Here is a 14,473-nt window from a genome sequence, read left to right on the forward strand (position 1 = left end):
AAGAAAGGTAATGTAGTACATGTTCCGTGGATAACGTTAGACAACAAAGGAGATCTTAATATGCCATTCATACTAAAACGTTTACAGTTTCCCGTCAGAACAGCTTTTGCAAAGACAACAAATCTCAGAGCCAAACATTCGAAAAAGTCGTTTTATTTAATACAGAGAAAGAAATGAAATTCAATCACGGGCAGTTATACGTTGCATTGATGCATATGTAACAATTTCCATGAAAATAAACATCTGTTTAAATTGTACCTTCGCATGCCCATACGCAAGCGGCAGAACCGCAAAGAGGCGAGCACATAGCGCAGGCCGGGGGGTTGGCAAGCGAAGCGAGCAGGGGGCAAAGCACCCTAGTATTTACTGAGAAAAATGTTGACTTATCTTCCCCACTGTATATTAAAAATAAGAAGTGCATTTTAGGTTTACATTTTAGGCATTTTCAGGCTACAAAAAGGACATAGCAGCGCTAGAAAAGGTCCAGAGAAGAGCGACTAGGCTGATTCCAGGGCTACAGGGGCTGAATTGTGAGGAAAGATTAAAAGAGCTGAGCTTTTACAGTTTAAGCAAAAGAAGATTAAGAGGTGACATGATTGAAGTGTTTAAAATTATGAAGGGAATTAGTGCAGTGGATCGAGACTGTGACTTTAAAATGAGTTCATCAAGAACACGGGGACACAGTTGGAAACTTGTTAAGGGAAAATTTCACACAAACATTAGGAAGTTTTTCTTTACACAAAGAACGATAGAAACTTGGAATAAGCGACCAAGTAGTGTGGTAGACAGTAAGACGTTAGGGTCTTTCAAAACTCGACTTGATGTTTTCTTGGAAGAAATAAGTGGATAGGACTGGCGAGCTTTGTTGGGCTGAATGGCCTGTTCTCGTCTAGAGAGTGTTCTAATATACACCTACAATGAGTCTGGGCAAGTGTGTGTGCTTGAGTGCGTGTGAGTGAGCCTTTTAGTTGACATGTATTCTGTCTTCCAGGCTCTAGCCTCTATGACACTGTGTTAAAATAAGTAGGTCCGAAAAACAATGGCTGAAGCTTTTCATAAAAGGATGATGCATGATTCTAGCTTGTAACATGTGCCATCATCTTACTGTATCTTGTCCATTTCACGTGTGTTTTTGTCTATGTGTTTTTTTCTGTAGGTACTCCAGTTTTCCAACCACATCCAGAGCGTTTAAGGCTAATGGGCGACTGTGTGAGTAGCTTTGTGAATTTGCTCTCTGATGGACTGGGATCCCGCCCAGTGTTAGAGTCTCACTGATTTAAAATAAGTTGATCATAAACAGAATGTTGTTGTTTCTGTATGTCAACCATTAAGTGGACTTCACATAAAATAAAACACAAGCTTTACAGCTGGCATTAAAGTTTTAAAGTCAGAATGAGTAACACATACAATAAAGCAAAGTATGTAACAAATCCAAGCAGAGATGTGAATTTTGTTTTTGCCCAAACTGCTGTGTTATGATGTTAATTGGGTCAATAAAAAGAAATAATAATAATAAAAAAATACATTCTAAGAAAAGAAATCCATCCTGTGTCAAAAACTGGGTCAGATTGCAAATGAAGAATGTGTAACTGATACAATGACAATGACACAGCAAAACATGTTGTCCTCAACATCATATAAAGATAAGTGGAGCACTAGAGATTACAGCCACCTATCTGAAGCCCTAAAAAGGCAGGTGACTACACTTTATGGCATGATGTGTCAAAAGTCAGTCTGGAAAAAAACATCAGAGGCTTGGATAATGAGGTTACAAGATGGATGGATCATTAATGAACAACAATCTACAGCAGGGGTAGGCAACGTCGGTCCTGGAGTGCCACAGTATGTGCAGGTTTTTGTTCCAACCCAGTTCCTTAACGAGAACTCAATTATTGCTGATGAAGCACATATTGCTTAAGTGACATTTTAATGCTTCATTTTAGTGGTCTCGCTTGTTAAGGTTCTCCAACCTTAATTGCTTATTTCAATCTTAAACTGCTGCATTCAGTGTTTTAATTGCTCCTTATTAGCAATAAGATGTAAAACAGGGGTAAGCAATGTCGGTCCTGGTGAGCCGCAGTGGCTACAGGTTTTCATTCAACCCAATTGCTTAATTAGAAACCAATCATTGCCAATCTCAGACCTTATTTAATTTTATGGCTTGTTAGTCTGTGCAATGTAAGGCTTTTATATCGTAGATTTTTTTCCTTTCCAAGGATATCACCCAAATGATTTGAAGCCTAAAACAGATCATTTTCAGTCTGTCACATTTTTCTATTAAGTGTTTTATTAAATCAAACAGTGCATGATGAACACACACAGATGTAATTGGAAAAAAGCTAGCTGGAGAACTGCTGGCTGCTTTGTCTTTTACATCTTATTGCTAATAAGGAGCAATTAAAACACTGAATGCAGCAGTTTAAGATTGAAATAAGCAATTAAGGTTGGAGAACCTTAACAAGCGAGACCACTAAAATGAAGCATTAAAATGTCACTTAAGCAATATGTGCTTCATCAGCAATAATTGAGTTCTCGTTAAGGAACTGGGTTGGAACAAAAAACCTGCACATAATGTGGCACTCCAGGACCGACGTTGCCTACCCCTGATCTACAGTATTACCTGATCACTGGATGGGGTTAAAAGGTCAGCTTTTAAGTTAATTTATTAAAAGGGAGCATTTTTCTAATAGACTTTGCCTGATCTCTCCCTTTCTTGGGTGGATTATTATTTAAATGCTTACTTTTTTGTCACTGCTATGTTCAAATGATCAAAAATAGTGGAATTCAAGCTGTGAACGAGGATCTGAATCAAACACTTCAGGTGGTATTTCATCCTAAGGAGCTTGTGGTACAAATGTCTGTAATCCAGATTAATGTTCTTTTCTCTAGATCTGGATTTACTTTATATCATAGATCAGTCCTTGAGCCATTTCAACTTCACAGGCATTTTAAAACAACTATTTTGAAAAAAGTAAAACACTAAAAAACATAGGCAGAGAGTGGTGAAATGGTTATACCCACTGCCTTACAGCTGCAGAGTCCTGGGTTCATATCCTGGACACAGGCACTTCCTGGGAGGAATTTGTAAGGTAAAGTAAGAAAGTCTTCAGACCCCTTCACATTTTCACTTTTTTTATGCTGCAGCCTTTTGCTTAAATCATTTAAATTTATTACCACCCACAACAAGCAACACTCAATACCCTAGAACAGAGGGTCAGCAACCTTTCAGCGGTGTTGTGCTGAACCAATGTTACAATGTTATTCCACGTGCCGGCATAATTCTGTCAATTTTGTTATATCCATCTATCCATTATCCAACCCGCTATATCCTAACTACAGGGTCACGAGGGTCTGCTGGAGCCAATCCCAGCCAACACAGGGCACAAGGCAGGAAACAAACCCCGGGCAGGGCGCCGGCCCACCGCAGGGCACACACACACCAAGCACACACTAGGGACAATTTAGGAGAAGCTTATTATAACTGGCTGTTATTCAAAATTTGGTCATTCAATATTTTAAAATACATAGGATCAAATGTTAAAAGAATGTTTTGTCAAATTTTAATTTTCAAAACATTTTTAAAAAATTGTATTACAAATTATAAATTACAAATTTTTTCAATACAAAATTCATAATTTGAATAAGAAGAAACTATCAAGAATTCTAATATGATTAATCATTCTATATTATTAATCAGAGCTATGAATCAATTAATGCAAAGCAATTGTATAACTACATTCGGTGGCTTTATTTTTGGTTCAAATTATTTGACTAAAATAAGTAGTTTGTTTCTTAAAGCCAAAAACAGCCCTTTTTAGAGCTTCACTTTTCTCATCAGAGTTTTTAAGCGTGGACTGATGTTTAGTTTGATCATGTCTTTGTACGTTTGACGTACGACACTTTCATAGCGTAACACACACACAGCACGATCCTTTTGTTGTACAAATCCATATTCATTCGTCCAAGAGTCTTGAAAAAAAGCGAATGTCAAGTTTTTGTCTTTTATGAGTCATTTTAGGGCAGTATATCTCTCTATTATAAAAAAAAATCTTGGGAGGGAGACTAGGGAGACGAGACGTGATCTTCTCGGAAGACAACTTGACGTCCCGCGAGACAAGGCAGTGAAATAACATTTAAAACAAGCCAGCAGGTGATCCAACCACTTCTCCTTAGCGTGCGTTCAGCCGCCCCCCATTCACAACGCGAGCAACGTTATACGTCCTGCGAGAAAGAGATTTAACCACACCCGGGACCGGAAATAAAGGACAAGTATTGTTTTTACAAAAGTTTTAAAGTAAAAGTGAAAATAATGAATATGTAACAATTCACAAGAAAATAACAATCTCTTTAAAATGTATATCCGGTAAACCAAACCCGGGGGTGGGCAAGCGAAGCGAGCAGGGGGCAAAGCCCCCTAGTTACTTGAACTGAACACATGGTTTCCATTTACATGTCGCATGCGCAAAATGTAGGTGGGAGACATGGAGTGCGAACGCATGCGCTGTGATTAAAATATAATAACGAGATTTGTTTTAACAAAGTGAAAATAGTATTATAGACATTTTTGCTAATTCACTAAAAATACCACACTGACACAACTATTCAGACCCTTTGCTATGACATTTGAAATTTGGCTCAGGAGCATCCCATTCTATTAATCGTCATTGAGATGTTTCTACATCATCATCATTGTTGTTGTTGTTCTTGTTAAACAGTTCAGTGAAAAAAAACACATAATTATTTGTATGTGATGAAGGTGCTTGCCAAAAGCTTACTTGTTGTCTGGGAAGCCCCTCTCTTGGTGGACAGGAACTGCAGCATGCATGAGCAACTAAAAGCAGAACCACAATTGCTGGGTGTGTTAAAGAAGGTTATCTTAAAACAGTGCAGTCATTATTTTGAAATTTAAAAGGAGAAAGCATCAGCAAATGCTACTATGATTTTAACCGTTTGTTGTTTCCTGGGAAATTTACAGTCTGTGCCTGGTCCATTTGCTGTAGAAATTAGCAAATTAAATAACTGATTGGATGAAAATGAATAAGCAGATCCATCCTCCACACAAATAGCATCTAACTTTCATGATCTGAACTGGTACTTTTCACTACCTTGCTGCAGGCTTTCAGGAGAATCCCCACATGTGACACTGGGGACTGTGTCTCCTTGATAATGCACATTGTTTGGCTTATTTTAAAGTGTGCCTGGTGAAGCAATCTGGCACAGTTGTTGTCCGTACGCTCTCTCCAATGTAGCTTATAATTCATTCAAGGTTATCAGAGGTCTCTTGATGGCCTCTATTATTTGTCTTCTTCTTGCACAATCAATCAGTCTTTGTGGACAATGTGCTGTAGCACATTTTCAGCTCTGCTATACTCTGTCCATTATTTAATGACTGATTTGAGTGGATATTTAGTGACTTGGATCTTTTCTTGTGCTTTTCAGTCACCATCTCTGAGTTACTTGGAGTATTGTTTTGTCTTCATTGTGTAGCTTAGGCCACCATACTGAGCTGGACCTTCCAGATTCACATGCATTTATAATGCAGTCAACTGAAACACCAGACAGGTGTCATTCATTGAACTAATTCTGTGACTTCTAAAACCAACTGGCTGCACCAGTGATGATTTAGGTGTGTCATATTAAAGGGGACAAATAGTCATGTGATCAATTGATTTGTATTTCGTATCCATCCATTTATTGTCTAAACACACTTTATCTTGAGTACAGTCATGGAGAAACTGGAGCCCATCTCAGCAAGCACAGGGCGCAAGGCAGGAACAGTCCCTGGACAGGGGCCAGTCCATCACAGGGTGAGTGATCTATATTTGTTATTAACTTAGGTCACTTTGCAGAGATCTGCTTTCACTTATTTTCTTTTTCTGTTGATCCATATGAGAAAAAACAAATCTGTGATTCAATGTTGTATAACGGTGAAATGTAATACACTTTCAAGGAAGTGAATATGTTTGATAGATAGATAGATAGATAGATAGATAGATAGATAGATAGATAGATAGATAGATAGATAGATAGATAGATAGATAGATAGATAGATAGATAGATAGATAGATAGATAGATAGATAGATAGATAGATTCAGCAATGGATAAAAAATTTAATTAGCAGGAACATTACACATCAGAAACAAGAGCAGTATGTCTTAGCTCTTCTGGGTGACCCAAAAGATTAAGAGGCAGGGGCACTAGAATAAAAGAGAAATAGAAATGAAACCTAGGCAGAACTACTTCTTGTTCCCGCAGGGTGTTAAAATGCAATTAGACCCCAGAGGAATACACAGGACCATGCTGTCCTTTCTTACAGTGCAGTTAAGATGAAATGCTGTATGCTAAGGCCAAGAGGAATCTCTGGGACACCACTAGCCACTAAGTGGACCTCTATACTGGTTTCTCTGTTACAATTATTGGTCTGTTCTTGACCCTGGAGGAAATTCTGTGGCTTGGCTGCAAATAACCCTAGTTTAAGGCTTAAGTGGTCAGGTCGAACGCCATACATTGAGTGTGGTTTCAGGAGGAAGTTTGTGACAAGGAGGAACCATGGACCACCAGCAGTTTCTTTTCTCCACTGATGCTGTCATGTAGAATTTTTGTTTCCTCTCTTCCATTGACAATTGGCAAACTGATTTATGATAAAGAAGATAAGAAGGTAAGCCACCCTTCATACCATGCAGGGACCAGAGTGCCTATGGGAAAACTTGGAAAGGCAGCAGGGCTTGTTTCTGTTCAGTTTTTCAGTCCTACTTTTTGTGTATTGTGTCATAAAATATAATGCTTTTTATACTGCAATTAAAATTAATCATTTAAAACACATCCTTCTATTCAACCACTTTTTCATCATGCATTATTAATAGAACTGGACAGATAGATAGATAGATAGATAGATAGATAGATAGATAGATAGATAGATAGATAGATAGATAGATAGATAGATAGATAGATAGATAGATAGATAGATAGATAGATAGATAGATAGATAGATAGATAGATAGATAGATAGATAGATAGATAGATAGGAAAGGCACGATATGATAGATAGATAGATAGATAGATAGATAGATAGATAGATAGATAGATAGATAGATAGATAGATAGATAGATAGATAGATAGATAGATAGATAGATAGATAGATAGATAGATAGATAGATAGATAGATAGATAGAAGACCTTTATTTGTCTGAAAGGGGGAGAGTCAACTTTTTTAGAAGGTCTTTAAATAAATAAATGCAAACAAATTAAAATATATATATATATATATATATATATATATATATATATATATATATATATATTTTATATAAATGTCTATGCGTGGAAGTGTGTGTGTCTGTCCGTCCTGGAAGTGAGAGCCCTTACCCCGACTCCACCTCTGAGGATACACAAGCAAGGCAAGCACGTCGGCAAAGCGCAACCTCCGAAGAGTCACTTGCTTAGAGGCTAATACAGAAGCAAGGCGAGCACATCAGCAAAACAGTATCCCTTTCACTTTTTCTCCTGCTGCCAATACACAAGTGAGGCGAGCATGCCGGCAAAAATAAACCTCACATGAAAGACAGTCACTTACCTGTTAATGCACAAACGATGCAAGCACGTCGGCAACACGAAACCTCCTAGGAGAGAGATGCCCAAATTATTTCCTTCCAATTACCTGACATCTCCACATTTCCATTTTTTTCTGACGGTTTTAATACTTTCTAGGACCCCGTGCTTTTTACAGCACGGACTTAAACAGCTAGTATATATATTGTCACGCTTGGGTCACAGATTTACACAGAAACACAGGAGGTTGTAGAGACAGGAACTTTATTCAAACAGTGCAAACAAACATGTCTCTTTTTCAAAAGTTTAAACGTGCTCCTTGACAAGACGGAGATGACAGTTCCGTCTCACAATTAAAAGAATGTAAACATATCTTCCTCTTCAAAGGAGTGTACGACAGGTGCAGAGAAGGTCAGAGAGAGAGAGAAAAGCAAACAATCAAAAATCGACAGGTGCTGTTCGTACTTTAAGAATGCAAAATACCATGTGGATAGCGCGGTAGATCGGCTGCAAGTAAGCCCAGCAAGCAAGGGAGCAATGTGAAGGTAGTCTTTCAGTGTTTTTTAACCTGTAGGGGTGCGATCAGCCCCCCAGCTCACAATATATATATATATATATATATATATATATATATATATATATATATATATATATATACACGCCAGAATAACTGAAAAAATTCCTTGACTGAAAGTCCTTAGTGTTCGTGTGTCAGAGATGTGCAGCAATGGCACTTAGTTTAGTTTTAATTCTCTCCTTTGCTATATCCTCCAGGACGTCCAGAGTATGCGACATTTCTAAGCCTGCCTCCTTAATTAGCTTGTTGATTCTCTTGAAGTGATGTTACCAGCCCAGCACATCACAGCAAAGAAAATCGCACAGGCCATCTCTACTCACATTAAAGGAATGCAGTCTCTAAAGGAAAAGAAGCCTGCTCTGCCCTTTCTTTTAGAGTTCTGAGACCTGTCTAACCTGCCATTGATGTGGAACCTCAAATACTTGTAGGAGTGGACCACGTCTACATCCACTCCTTGAATAGCGATCGGACATAGAGACTGTTGGGTGAGGCGAAAGTTAATAATCAGTTCCTTAGTTTTTGCTGATGTTAAATTGCAGACAATTCTTTTTGCACCAAGAAACAAAGTTCTCCACCTGACTGCTATACTCTGTCTCAACCCCCCCCCCTTATCAATACACCCTATAAGTGCAGAATCATCTGAGAATTTCTGTAAGTGACATGACCTGTTGTTATATTAGTAGCTTGAGGTGTACAGATTAAGGAAAAGAGGAGACAGGGCTGATCCTTTTGGTGCTCCAGTGTTGCTCAAATCCTTGAGTGTCACACACTGTAGTCTGTCTGACAGATAGTCCATTATCCAGAACACTGTAGGCTTGTTCACCTGAATTTCTCTGAGCTTAGCCCTTAACAGAACCCTCACAACACTGCCAGCTTCGTCCTGGTGTGAAAAAGCATATGCCTTTATATGTAAAATCCAAAGTCTTCTGTCTGTCTTTTTGTCTGTAGGTCTGTCCATTGTTCACGAGCAAACTACTTAACGGATTTAGATCTGTTTTTTTTCTTTAATTAGCTTGAACATTCTGGTTGATTTGGCGACTTCTATCATTGCGCTAAGAATCATAGTTCGCTTGCAGGAGCTAATCTGAGACAGAGGCCGCGGGCCAAGGGGAGAGGAAAGCGTGAAGTCAGGAGTGGGGAGTCGGGCAAGGCCCTCCTCACCGTCCTGTCTCACTACTACACAGGCAGAGCCATGGGGGATGGCTAGTATATATATATATATTGTGCCCAGCCGGGACACCCCTTCTACCTATGTTCCTCAGTACCTCCCCCGGAATGCTTGGTGGCAGCCTCCCTGGCTGACGATGGTACCTCAGTTTTCCGCAGGGCTCCATGAGAGATGGAGTTCTCCACAGCACTGTTGGGATCTGGAGTGGCCTCCAGGGGGTGCTGCATGGGTCCCTCAGCCAGTGTGGATGACTCTGCAGCCCTGCCTGGAAGTGCAATCGGAAACAGGTGATCAAGCACCTGGAGCACTTCCGGGTGGGCTATTAAAGGGGCCAGCAACCACCACTCAGGATCCAGAGTCAGGAGATGGAGGACAAAGCTAGACGGGAGGAGTGGTGGTCCCAGAAGGAAGTGTTTTGTGTGCTTATTTGGACTGTGTTGTGTCTGTGGGGTTCACAGGGAAGACGTGCCCCACAGGTGAAGAAAAATAAAGTCTTTGTGTGTTTTTACATGTGCCTCAGTGCGAGTCTGTGCCAGATCGGGCGCAATATAGTGCCTTATATCAATATATATATATACAGTATATATATATATACAGTGGAACCTCGGTTCATGACCATAATTCGTTCCAAAACTCTGGTCGTAAACCGAGTTGGTCGTGAACCGAAGCAATTTCTCCCATAGGACTGTATGTAAATACAATTAATCCGTTCCAGACCGTAGAAACTGTATGTAAATATATACATTTTTTTAGTTTTTAAGCACAAATATAGTTAATTATACCATAGAATGCACAGCGTAATGGTAAACTAAATGTAAAAACATTGAATAACACTGAGAAAACCTTTAACAACAGAGAAAACTAACACTGCAATAGTTCGCGCTATAGTGCTAGGAACCGCTCTCGCTAAAAACACTTTTTTTAATGAGTTTTAAGCACAGGGGAAAAAAGGAACATTTGAAAAATCCGTAATTTAATAAACCACCAAGAAAAGTAACATTGCAACAATGCAGGCTACGAACCGATCACTGGAAACAGAACTGAAAACAAAAACAAGCCTTCTCTAACTTATGCGTCCCTCAATCGCTCTGTGTGTGTGTGCGTGCGTCTTTCTTTTGCGAGCCTGGAGCGCCTGTGTGTGTTGTCACGCTTGGGTCACAGATTTGCACAGAGACACAGGAGGTTGTAGAAAAAAAGGAACTTTATTCAAAGCACTGCAAACAAACATTTGTCTCTTTTCAACAGTTTAAACGTGCTCCATGACAAGTCAGAGATGACAGCTCCACCAGGAGCACAGATTGTCTGAGAGAGAAAGAAGGAGAAGCAAGCAACCAATTTAACAAACTGAAAGAAGCCCGTATAGGCTTTTTAAGAAGGCGGAGCACCGCACGAGAGGCATATTACGCGACAGAGCCGGTAAGAAGGGAAAGGAGGAATGTGAAGGTAGTCTGTCCATGTTTCTTAGGGGTTTTCCCAGGGGCGTCTGTATTCTCTGGGGGTGCAATCAGCTTTGCAGCTCACAGTGTGTCTGTCTAGAGCGCTCCTGTGTGTGTGCGCACACGCCTCTCTCGCGCGTGCTCCTGTGTGTGTGTGTACAGCCCTCTGTCTCTTGCGCTGCCTCTCTGTGTGTGTGTGTGCGTGTGTGCGTGCGCGCACGCGCGCACTCTCTCTCGCTCAATGCACAGGGAGAGAATGAACATCAACAAACCGAAAGGGAACCTGGCTTGTTCGTATACCGAGTGTTTGGTCGTGAACCGAGGCAAAAGTTTGGCGAACTTTTTGGTCGTAAACCGAGTTGTACGTGTGCCGAGACGTTCGTGAACCAAGGTTCCACTGTATATTCACGGCATTCGTAATCTGTGTCACAATCTGATTGTATGGGTGGTTACCTACCAGGTAACGCTTGTGGTTGGCCAGCAATCTGCTAACATCCGCCACGGTGCCCTCAGTTTGTGAGGAGCAGATCATAGAATGGTTGAAATAGTTTACTGTCAAATAAATGCAAAGAGTACACGACACGTGTTTTGCCCTCATTCTGGGCTCATCAGGTGTACACACTCCACTGCACTCCCTCGTGGTGCAACGTTAGGGGCTTCGCCTCTGGCGCTGACGTCCGAGGTTCGATTCCCGAGAGGGAGTGCAGTGGAGTGTGTACACCTGATGAGCCCAGAATGAGGGCGAAACACGTGTCGTGTACTCTTTGCATTTATTTGACAGTAAACTATTTCAACCATATATATATATATATATATATATATATATATATATATATATACAGTAATCCCTCCTCCATCGTGGGGGTTGCGTTCCAGAGCTACCCGTGAAATAAGAAAATCCGCGAAGTAGAAACCATATGTTTATATGGTTATTTTTATATTGTCATGCTTGGGTCACAGATTTGCGCAGAAACACAGGAGGTTGTAGAGAGACAGGAACGTTATTCAAACACTGCAAACAAACATTTGTCTCTTTTTCAAAAGTTTAAACTGTGCTCCATGACAAGACAGAGATGACAGTTCCGTCTCACAATTAAAAGAATGCAAACATATCTTCCTCTTCAAAGGAGTGCGCATCAGGAGCAGTGACTGTCACATAGATAGAGAAAAGCAAACAAATCAATAGGGCTGTTTGGCTTTTAAGTATGCGAAGCACCGCGGCACAAAGCTGTTGAAGGCGGCAGCTCACACCCCCTCCGTCAGGAGCAGGGAGAGAGAGAGAGAGAGAGACACAGAGTTTGTTTTTCAATCAAAAATCAATACGTGCCCTTCAAGCTTTTAAGTATGCGAAGCACCGTGCAGCATGTCGTTTCAGGAAGCAGCTGCACAAAAGATAGCAACGTGAAGATAATCTTTCAGCATTTTTAGACGAGCGTCCGTATCGTCTAGGTGTGCGAACAGCCCCCCTTCTCAATCCCCCTACGTCAGGATCAGAGAAAGTCAGCGCAAGAGAGAGAGAAAAGTAAGCTGGGTAGCTTCTCAGCCATCTGCCAATAGCGTCCCTTGTATGAAATCAACTGGGCAAACCAACTGAGGAAGCATGTACCAGAAATTAAAAGACCGATTGTCCGCAGAAATCCGCGAACCAGCAAAAAATCCGCGATATATATTTAAATATGCTTACATATAAAATCCGCGATGGAGTGAAGCCGCGAAAGGCGAAGCGTGATATAGCAAGGGATCACTGTATATATATATATATATATATATATATATATATATATATATATATAATGTATATATATATATATATATTGTGACAGATAGGGGGCACTATCTCTCCCTTGAACCCTCGGATCAGACGCCAGACACCAGATAAGAATCAAATAATGACTTTATTATTATAATAATGTGCACCAAGCACCCTCTATTCCACAATACTCATAAACAATACAATTCTCAATAAACAATAATCAATAAACAATCCTCCACTCCCAGACGCGTTGTCACCCTTCCTCCCGACTCAGCTCGTCTGTCTGGGATCTCTCACAGTGCTTCTAAGCCCTCAGTCCTTGTGATTATCCAGCACTTCCGGGTCAGGTAAAAACTCCTCATTTTCTTCAACCCGGAAGTACTTTATTTCTTCCATCCTCATGACGGGGAAGTACTTCTGGGTTATATGAAGAATACATGTCCTTGAGCCTCCCTGCAGCATCCTCTGGTGGCCCCCACGGTATCCAGCTGAAACTCCATTGTCCAGGATTCCCTACTGGCCTTCAGGGCACCTCCATTCTACAGGGTGCGTCCATCTGGGAGCCTGGGGGTATTGGCCAGCCATATCCCACAATATATATATATATATATATATATCTATAATAATAAAAGGCAAAGTCCTCACTGACTGACTGACTGACTCACTCACTCACTGACTGACTGACTCATCACTAATTCTCCAACTTCCCGTGTAGGTGGAAGGCTGAAATTTGGCAGGCCCATTCCTTACAGCTTACTTACAAAAGTTAGGCAGGTTTCATTTCGAAATTCAAAGCGTAATGGTCATAACTGGAACATATTTTTTGTCCATACACTGTAATGGAGGAGGCGGAGTCACGTATCGCGTCATCACGCCTCCTACGTAATCACGTGAACTAAAAACAAGGAAGAGATTTACAGCACGAGACACACGCGGGAACGAAGGTAAATGACGTTAATTTTTGACTGTCTTTTAATACTGTGTAAGCATACATATTAACACATGTGCAATTAAACGTGTGCATTTACGGGGTGATTTCTCAGGCTTAAAAGCTCACCTTTTATCAAACGCGGGAACAAAGGTAACTGACGTTGTTCACTGTCTTTTAATACTGTGTAACCATACATATTAACACATGTGCAATTAAACGTGTGCATTTACGGGGTGATTTCTCAGGCTTAAAAGCTCGCCTTTTACTAAAAAGGTAAATGCAAAACTATTTTCAATCAGTTTATTGAAACGCTCCCGTTAAGGATTGCAATAACATATTCGCGAGATAAAAGAACGAAGTAGGGGGAAATGGAGGAAGAGCCGGAAACAGCGAAGAGCAAAAAATTAATTAAACAATTGAGAACGGAGCGAGTGAAGCATACAAGCATGTTCATAAGGGAAACAAAGCACGGTGTAAAACGTAAGTTTAAATTAAGTTTATAGAAACGCTCCCGCTGCGGATTGCAATAACATATTCGCGAGATAAAAGTTTAATGAGAAGACACGAGGTATAAACGAACCACACGCCGTGGCGCAATGTTAGGGGCAACAGTTTCAACCATTCTATGATCTGCTTCTCGCAACTGAAAGACGGCACATGGCGGATGTTAGCCGACTTGCTGACCGCAACGTTAGGGGCTTCAACTATGGCGCTCACGCCACATCTCAGTGCCAACACTTTGCAGACTACTTAAAAGACACGCCCTCCTCACTGGACAGTTAAAAAGACCAATCAAACTAACGATGACATCAAGTATTACCCAATCAAAAGTAGGAAAGGAGGCATCTTCATAAAATGCGTGTGGGATGATTTGCATGACACGCTGCTTTAAAAAAAAAATGATAAAAAAAATACGGGATAAATCCCGTCCAGTATTGATTCAAAACGGGACTCGCAATTTCATTCTCAAACGCGGCACGATTCCGTATTTTAAAGGACGGGTGGCAACCCTACAGTGCCAGGTAAGCACCCATACAATCAGATTGTGATTCAGACTA

The sequence above is a fragment of the Erpetoichthys calabaricus genome, chromosome 14 (assembly GCF_900747795.2).
Source record: "Erpetoichthys calabaricus chromosome 14, fErpCal1.3, whole genome shotgun sequence".
Lineage (NCBI taxonomy): Eukaryota > Metazoa > Chordata > Cladistia > Polypteriformes > Polypteridae > Erpetoichthys > Erpetoichthys calabaricus.